An 8,585-nucleotide genomic window follows, 5' to 3' on the forward strand; every position below is an offset into this window, starting at 1 on the left:
TAGGTAACGGGGGCGGGGGGTGGGGGGTGGGAGATGAGGGTAAGGGGGATCGGATATATGGTGATGGAAGGAGAACTGACTCTGGGTGGTGAACACACAATGGGATTTATAGATGATGTAATACAGAATTGTACACCTGAAATCTATGTAATTTTACTAACAATTGTCACCCCAATAAATTTAATTAAAAAAAAAAAAAAGTGAAATTTCTTGGTATATGGAGAACTTTCATAGTTTATGTCTCTAGTACTGGTCTTCTCATGTTTATAGGCTCACAACCAAAAACAAATAGTAGGAACATTGAGTATTAGTTATTTTTACCAGTGCATTCTCCTCGTAAACTTCCTATAAGTAAAAACATGTTAATAGCATAGATAATATGCTTCAGTGTGTCTCCATCCTTCATTGCAATTCATAATCTCTTAAATTCATCTATGTCCATCTTTCTTCATACCATCAAGACTAGTTCTAATTTCCACCAGAAAGATTCTCCTCTGGGCTAGTCTCCATAGCTGCTTGAAAACATTTCAGTTCATCAGGACAGTAAACCAAAGCAGGCTTCTGTGAGAACATTTACTACAAATATGATCATTTGAAGAAAAAAGGAGAAGCAGCTTTCAAATATTCCACTTCCTCAATTAATAATGCTCTTACATTTAGTTTAGCCACCAGAATTTTAGTTGTGTGTGTGTTTTTTAACAGAGAGAATGTATTACCTTCTAAATCTATTCAAATGCAATATACAATGCTTAATATCTTCTTGTAAAAAATTCTTCAGATAATTGGGAGGGGAGGCATTGAGAAATTTTGAGTTAGACAATATCAATACCAGAGATGTTTTTACCTACATTAATCTAACTGAACCTTTCCTAACTCCAACCTCCTTGCTGAAGAAAGTTTTGTTAAGAGGAGTGATATGAAGCTCCACTACCTGACTTTTCACTCAGATTATTTTTAGCTCAGTGATTACTGTGAAGTCTAAAAGCTCCAGGGTGAGATTTTCTTCTATTTGTAGTGGCATTTTTTTTGGGGAAAAGGAGAGGGTTAATGCTTGCAGAGGTATATTTAGGCCTAAGTTATCTAGATAATAACCTCTACTTACCCATGTTACCCAGAGTATAAAGTCTTAACCAAGGATGATTTACTTGTAAGTTAAAATAAAGTAGCAGACAGAAGAGAACATTGCTTTGGGAAATGAGTTAGACACTGACTACTACTCAAAACTGTGCTCTGAGGATAAGTAATATCAGCATCACTTGGAAATTTGTTAGAAATGCAAATTCTAAGGCTCCACCTTAGATCTACTAAATCAGAATTTGAATTTTTAAAGCGCATCAGGTGATTTTTATGCATGTTAAACTTTGAACAGCAATGGGTTAAAAGACAAGTTTAAACCCTGAGGCTGCTACTTAATAGCTGAGTGGCCTTAGATAAGTCATTTCACTTTTATAGACATTAATTTCCACATGAATAATAAATACCTACTTTACCACCTCTCAAGATTGTGAAGGTGAAATGAGTTGATATATGTGAATGTTCTTTAAAAATACTTAGAGTCTCTACAAATGTTAGATATCATTGCTGCTTTCACCTTGCAAATGAGAACTATAAGGCACTGCTCAAACTGGAACCTGTGTAGTATTTGCCGGATTTAATAAATATAATACAGAACACCCAGTTAAATTTGAATTTCACATAAACAAAATTTTTTTTTAGTATAAATACATCTCTAATATTGCATGGGGTATACTTATGCTGAAAATATTTATTGTTTATCTTAAATTCAATTTAACTTGACATACTGTTTTATCTAGCAACCCAAACTGGTGTTTCTTTTTAATACATATCCTTTTGCAAAAGACCAAACCACAGTATGGCAGTTTGTACTCCTTAACTCCCCTCTCTTCATTTCTAGACTCAGCTGCCACTAAAGCCAATAATAAGAAGCTCCAGTTGTAACATCCTCTGCATTTCTATACAGTAAAAGAAAATTACCCAATTTCGCCATCACTGCCCATCAACAACACTTAACAAAAAAATGCTGAGGATCATCAGATTTCCTTCACATAATTTTTAGCCTGATATTAATTTCCCTTAAATCTGAGAGCTTTTTCACTTATGTTTGTTCCCTTGGGGGAACTTTTAATTTCTGAGATGTCTACTCTTTCCTGTTAAGTAAGGCCAATTGAGCCATTAATAAAGATTTCATTTTTTAATTAAAATTTATTGGGGTGACAATGGTTAGTAAAATTACATAGGTTTCAAGTGTACAATTCTGTAATACATTATTTATATGTCACATTGTGTGTTCACCACTCAGAGTCTGTTCTCCTTCCATCACCGTATATTTGACCCCATTTAGGTTCCGTGCCAAGACTAACTTCCTAAAAGGACTTGAATATTATGCAATTTGTTCAGAAGCTATTATCTTTGTGGTGTAACAGGAAGGAAATGATTCTTATTTGTTTTTAGTTTTTATAAACTGTGCTTGCCTAGTTTTGGAAGGTTTCAGAATAGCCAGGCACTAGAAAGATGGAAAAACTCTATCTCTTAATTTAGAATTTGTATTTTTTCTAGATTTTAAATTATTAAAAATTATTAAAATTATGAGAAACTTTTGGGATGAGTTCCCTTCACTTTCTCTCCTTTCCCAATTTAGGCTCCTCAGACTTCATTCCATTTTTTTTTCCTATTTAAAAATACTCTCAGAATATTCAAACATGAGCCGTTCATTGTAAATGAGTGTAAGTCATAGTTCCCTGGAATGGGTGGGGTCTGCATTCTAAGCCTTATCCTTCACTGTAGGATCAAAAACTGGCTGTGGTTTCTATTAAAGCACATGCTATCAATGAGCATGCAGAAAGAGAGATATTGGGGTGGCAGTGGAGGAAGGCTTCCCTGAGCTTCTGAAATTATATGGGGTAGGTGCTACCTGGGCTACCAAAGTTAGGTGGGCTCTAGGACCACTCTTTTTTTTTTCTTCCTCTCTGCATCTTTGTTTTATTTTTCCTCAACTTTGTATTTTGAAAAATTTCATCAAAAAATTGAAAGAATAGCACAACAAACACCTGTGGGAGTATGTATTTGTGTGTGTGTGTGTGTGTGTGTGTGTGTGTGTGTATGCATGCAGTCAATCCTCATTATTTGCAGATGCCATATTGGCAAATTTGCCTATTCACTAAAATTTATTTGTAACACCCAAATCAATATTTGTGGAGCTTTCGCGATCTTTGGCAGACATGCACAGAGCTATTAAAATGTTGTCAGGTGTTGTACAGGTTCCTAGCTGAGGTTTCAGCTCTCACACACAGATGACCAGAGATTGGAAATATTATGGGGCAGTGCAGTGTAGTGTAAGAAGCTCTGGCTTTGGGGCCAGTTGGACTGCATTTGAATCCCAACTTTGGCACGTTAGTGGAATGGCCTCAGGCAAGTGACTTAACATTCCGAACTTTTTTTTTAGAAAATGAAAGAATATAGAATCTACCAGGATGAGTTGTTTTTAAGATTTAAAATTATAATCTATGTGAGATATCCATATATTTCCCTGGGAACAAGGGTTCAATATTCACTAGTTCAGTGTTCATGGCAAATTTTATAGAACATAATAAGAATTGACTCTGTATATATATTTTCTGGAATATTTGAGAGTACACTGCAGACATGACCCTTCACCTCTAAATACTTACTTCAGCTTGTATCACCTAAAACTAAGGGAATTTTCCTACATAAGTGCAATACAATTGTCAGCCTTGGAACATTTATTAAATTCTATTTTATAAGAAACGCTATATCAAATTTCATTAATTGTCCATATTGTCTTTTCTATTTTTATGTATTTATTTTTTACAGAACACAGTAACTTTATTTAAAACAGAAAATTTTGACAAATGTTAATTGGAACTTAGAAGCAAAAAAGGGGGGGATTAATTACGGCATTTCTGTGATGTGATACCTGGCAAAAGAATCCTTCTTTCCCTCCCTGGGTCTGCTTCTCGTGCATTAGTTTATTATTAAAACAACTTGATTCTGCTAATTAAATGTCAGAAAACTTGGAGGGGGTTATACTTACTAGCTTTGTTGTCTTGGTGAAAAAACTTCTTTGAATTCCGTCTCTAAAGACAAGGTCTTGGCGATCAAACCTTATTTGCCAAATACAGGAGAATTAGTGTTTTTTCAAACTGGCTGGTTTGAGTACGAGTGGCGTCTGAGACCCAAGCTGGTGTTTCCAACCGGTTAAGGAACTGAGAGATCTCTCCCCAGATAAGTATTATAAAAAACAAAAAGTGCAGACTACTTCAGAGAGCAGTCCAGGAGAGACAGTTTCGGGGCAGAATTTCGCTTCTAAATCTCCCCAAATAAATAGTTACTTCGCCACAATTGAAAGCAACATTTCTTATATGGAGAACGTTATCCACTTATACATGGCTCTTGATTTTAACAATTCTGATTTGAGTTACTGAAATCTTTGTTGGAGCACATGGTGGAACATCTAGCTGGCTGCCCAGAGGTTGTGGAGGATCGTGTAGGCGCACATGCGTGTGGGGGCACACCGGGCCGGGAGGCGCCCTTCAGCCTACCTTCAGTCCCTTTGCTCCCTTCTCCCACAGGACAGTAGGAGAAGGTGGCGGCAGCATCAGATTCTTCTTCATCAACGGGGAGGCAAAGAGCACCACCTGACTGCACCCTGTCACCAGCGAGTTCATGGTCACCAGATACCACTGGTGGCAGAGCACAGATTTGCCTACTGACTGGGAAGAAGCATACACTTTTGAAGGTGCAAGATACTATATAAAGCATAATGAAAGGAAAGTGACCTGTAAACATCCAGTCACAGGACAGCCATAACAGGACAATTCTATTTTTGTGGTGAATGAACAGATTGTTCCAACTATGACATCTGAAGAAAAGAAGGAACGACCTATAAGTATGATAAATGAAGCTTCTAACTATAACATGAGTTCAGATTATGCAGTGCATCCAATGAACCCCGCAGGCAGAACTTTATGGGCTTCAAAAAATGTTCATAAGTTTGGAAATAGATCAAATTCAGTTAAAAGGAATCCCAATGCACCTGTGGCCAGAGGAGGTTGGCTTTAAAAACAGGACAGTACTGGCATGAAGCTATGGAAGAAACGCTGGTTCATGCTTTCTGACCTTTGTCTCTTTTATTATAGAGATGACAAATAAGAGGGTATCTTGGAAGGCAGCTATGCTCACCACTATATTTATACAATGGAGTATTACGCAGCCATAAAGAAGAAAGAAATCTTACCATTTGCAACAACATGGATGGACCTAGAGAACATTATGTTAAGTGAAATAAGTCAGAAAGAGAAAGACAAATACCATATGATCTCACTTATATGCGGAATCTAAAGAAAAGAATAAGTGAACGAACTAATCAGAGACAGTTTTGGAAACATGGAGGAAAAACAGAGGGTTGCTAGAGGGGTGGGGGGGTGGGGATAAGGGGAAGGTGAGAGGTTTTGGGAACGTACAGAGGGATAGTAGATGGGGGGAGGGGGGTTCACACAGTGTGAGGGATATAAATGATAAACGTCTAAGTTTTGCTTTGTCTTGTGCACCTGAAACTAATTAAAAATAAATAAATAAATAATAAATAAATAAATAAATAAAAGAGGGTATCTTGGGAAGCATACTATTTCCTAGTTTTCAAATAGCGATGTTTAGCTCTGAGGATCACATTAATTGCAAATATTTAAAAAAAATTTTTTCATTGGGGAATATTGGGGAACAGTGTGCCCCTCCAGGATCCATCAACTCCAAGTCATTGTCCTTCAATCCAGTTGTGGAGGGCGCAGCTCAGCTCCAAGTCCAGTCACTGTCCTCAATCTTAGTTGCAGGGGGCACAGCCCACGATCCCATGCGGGAATTGAACAGGCAACCTTGTTGCCAAGAGCTCATGCTCCAATCAACTGAGCTATCCGGCCGTTCCTCTGGCAGCTCAGCAGTGGCTTGTTGTCTTCAATCTAGTTGTGGAAGGCGCAGCTCACTGGCCCATGTGGGAATTTAACTGGAAACCCTGTTGCTAAGAGCTCATACTCTAACCAACTGACCCATCGGGCTGCCCCGCAAATATGCTTTTAAGGCAGCCCATCCAAACATGCGGACCTATTATTTCTGTACTGATACAGGAAAGGAGATGGAGTTGTGGATGAAAGCCATGCTGGATGTTGCCCTGGTACAGATAGAACCTGTGAAAACAGTGGGCAAGATTACATCTGAAAATGAACCAGCTAAATAAATCAATAACTTTCCCAACCATAGATTGCTAATTAAACCAGAGGTCCAAAATAACCAGAAAAACAAGGAAATAAGCAAAAACGAAGAAAAAAAAAGCATTTGAAGCTGAAAAACATGGCTTGAAGAAGGATAGTCAAGATAGATATTTAAAAAAATTAATAGTGTAAAGTTGAATTCTCCACCACCTGAATATAAGAGTGGGTCATCACGCCCAGCTCAGACTGGACAATATAGGCCAGTCAATGTGAATAGTTCAGAGAACAAAACAGTCAATGTTAGCCTGGCAGATCTTAGAGGTGGAAATCACCCAAATACAGAGCTGTTACATACAGAGGCTGATCAAGTCATACAGAGAACCAATTCGATGCAACAGTTGGAACAGTGGATTAAAATACAGGAGAGGGGTCATGAGGAAGAAACCAGGGGAGTAATTTCTCACCAAATATTGGCAGGAAATATGCCAAGCCACAGAGCCCAGATTATGGCCCGCTATCCTGAAGGTTGTAGAACACTCCCAAGAAACAGCAAGGCCAAGCATGAAAGTATCTGCAGTGTAACCCTTTCCATTCATGATAAAACAGTAGGACCTCGAGAAGAAGAAAAATGAAGATTAATGAGAGATACCACAATGTGGCAGCTCTATGAATGGCAGCAGTATCAGTTTTATAATAAGCAGAGCACACTCCCTCATCATAGTATATTGACCAGTCCTAAAATCACGGTTAATATTTATAACCAAACAATGTACTCTATTCTCATATCACCTTCCCATGGGTCAGTAGCTGCTTATCAGGGATACTCCTCTCAGTAAACTTACAGATTATAACTGTCTTTACCAATTCAGAGAGGAGATGTGATGATAAACCACAGGCACAAGACGATCCATCACCCCAAGCATATCTATGTGCCTGACAGGAGGTCAGTGCCAGCTGGCCTAGCTTTACAGTTAGTCCCCAGAGTCTGCAGGGCAAAATGGAATACAAGATGAATGCAGAAGAACATTATAAAAATTCAGACCTGAAGAAGTAAGCATTGATGCCATATTAAGCCACCTATGTGAACAAGATAAAGTGGTACATGCCCTGTAAGAGAAACTTCAGCAACTCCACAAGGAGAAATACAAGCTTGAGCAAGCTTTGCTGTCAGCCAGCCAAGAGATAGAAATGAATGTAGATAATGCAGCAGCCTGTGGTATTACAGAGGGATGACTTACAAAGTGGACTGCTTGGTACATGTCGAGAACTCTTTCGAGCAAATGATGAACTGGAAGGAGCATGGAGAGAATATGATATGTTAGAATATCATGTAACTGTTACCAGGAACCAGATGGTAGAGCAGCTAGATCGTCTTGGTGAAGTTCAGACTGAATCAGCAAGAATTCAGTGTGAACAGATTCAGAAAGAACTTTGGAGAATTCCAGATGTCATGGAAGGACTAAGTAAACACAAATAGCAAAGAGGCACTATGGTATGGTAGTATCAAAGCCTTCCTTAACAGTTAAGCATAAAAATGAGGAAGAGGAAGTAGTCACACCTTGTCCTCCACTTCCTTAGTCCATGGCTTTACAGAGCAGCCTCCCATAAACCCCCTCTGCCCAGTGATAGCAGCTACTTGTTCTGTTATAGAAGGGGGCCAGTCCATCTCCCTGAAGAAAAGAAGATTCATCAAGTTCAAGGATATACAAGAAATGGAACTCACTGTGATCCAGATTATAGACTCTACAAGAGTGAACCAAAGTGAACAACTGTGGCAGAAGTTGATGAATCTAATGGAGAAGTAAAACAAGAACCTGTTTCAGAAATAGAAACTTCAGCTAAAAGTTCCTACTTTCCTGTTGAACTAGTCCCTCTGAAACCCACGGTCCTTACAGCTTTGATTAAATTTAGCTTTAAATCCTAGTTTTAGAAAGCATATGCCTCTCTCTATATATATATACCCCTCAGCAACCTAGCCTTTCCCCTGATTATCAGCAACCCCTAAGGCAGCAGACAGTAGCTCCAACCTGACTAAGGGTCACATGGTCTGGACCTCTGGTAGGCTAAAGATAACATCTTGACCTAAGTTATGTTTCAGTTCCTGAGCCCTAAGGTGGAAAAAACCCTGGCTACTTTCCCATGAGACCAGACAGAGAGATGCTGGAGAAGACCTCAGAACTGTCCTCAAGACCCGAAGAAATGATTCATTACCCTTACCTCACCTCCAACCAATCAGCTCCCTCCACGATTCTGAACCCCAAACCCATTGCATCTTGTGATTTTGACCTATATAATCTGTAACTTACATGCGACCAAAGAGCCAGGTCTTTGAGTGCTAGCATA

General features: G+C 38.7%; 1 pseudogene; it reads left to right on the top strand.

Annotated features, from left to right (window-relative positions):
• The first annotated feature begins 4,893 nt into the window (after nt 1-4,893).
• On the top strand, nt 4,894-8,166 carry LOC109435609 (pleckstrin homology domain-containing family A member 5-like; annotated as a pseudogene).
• Nucleotides 8,167-8,585: the final 419 nt, after the last annotated feature.

The sequence above is a fragment of the Rhinolophus sinicus genome, chromosome 18 (genome assembly GCF_057876585.1).
Source record: "Rhinolophus sinicus isolate RSI-liver-muscle chromosome 18, RSI-T2T, whole genome shotgun sequence".
Classification (NCBI taxonomy): domain Eukaryota; kingdom Metazoa; phylum Chordata; class Mammalia; order Chiroptera; family Rhinolophidae; genus Rhinolophus; species Rhinolophus sinicus.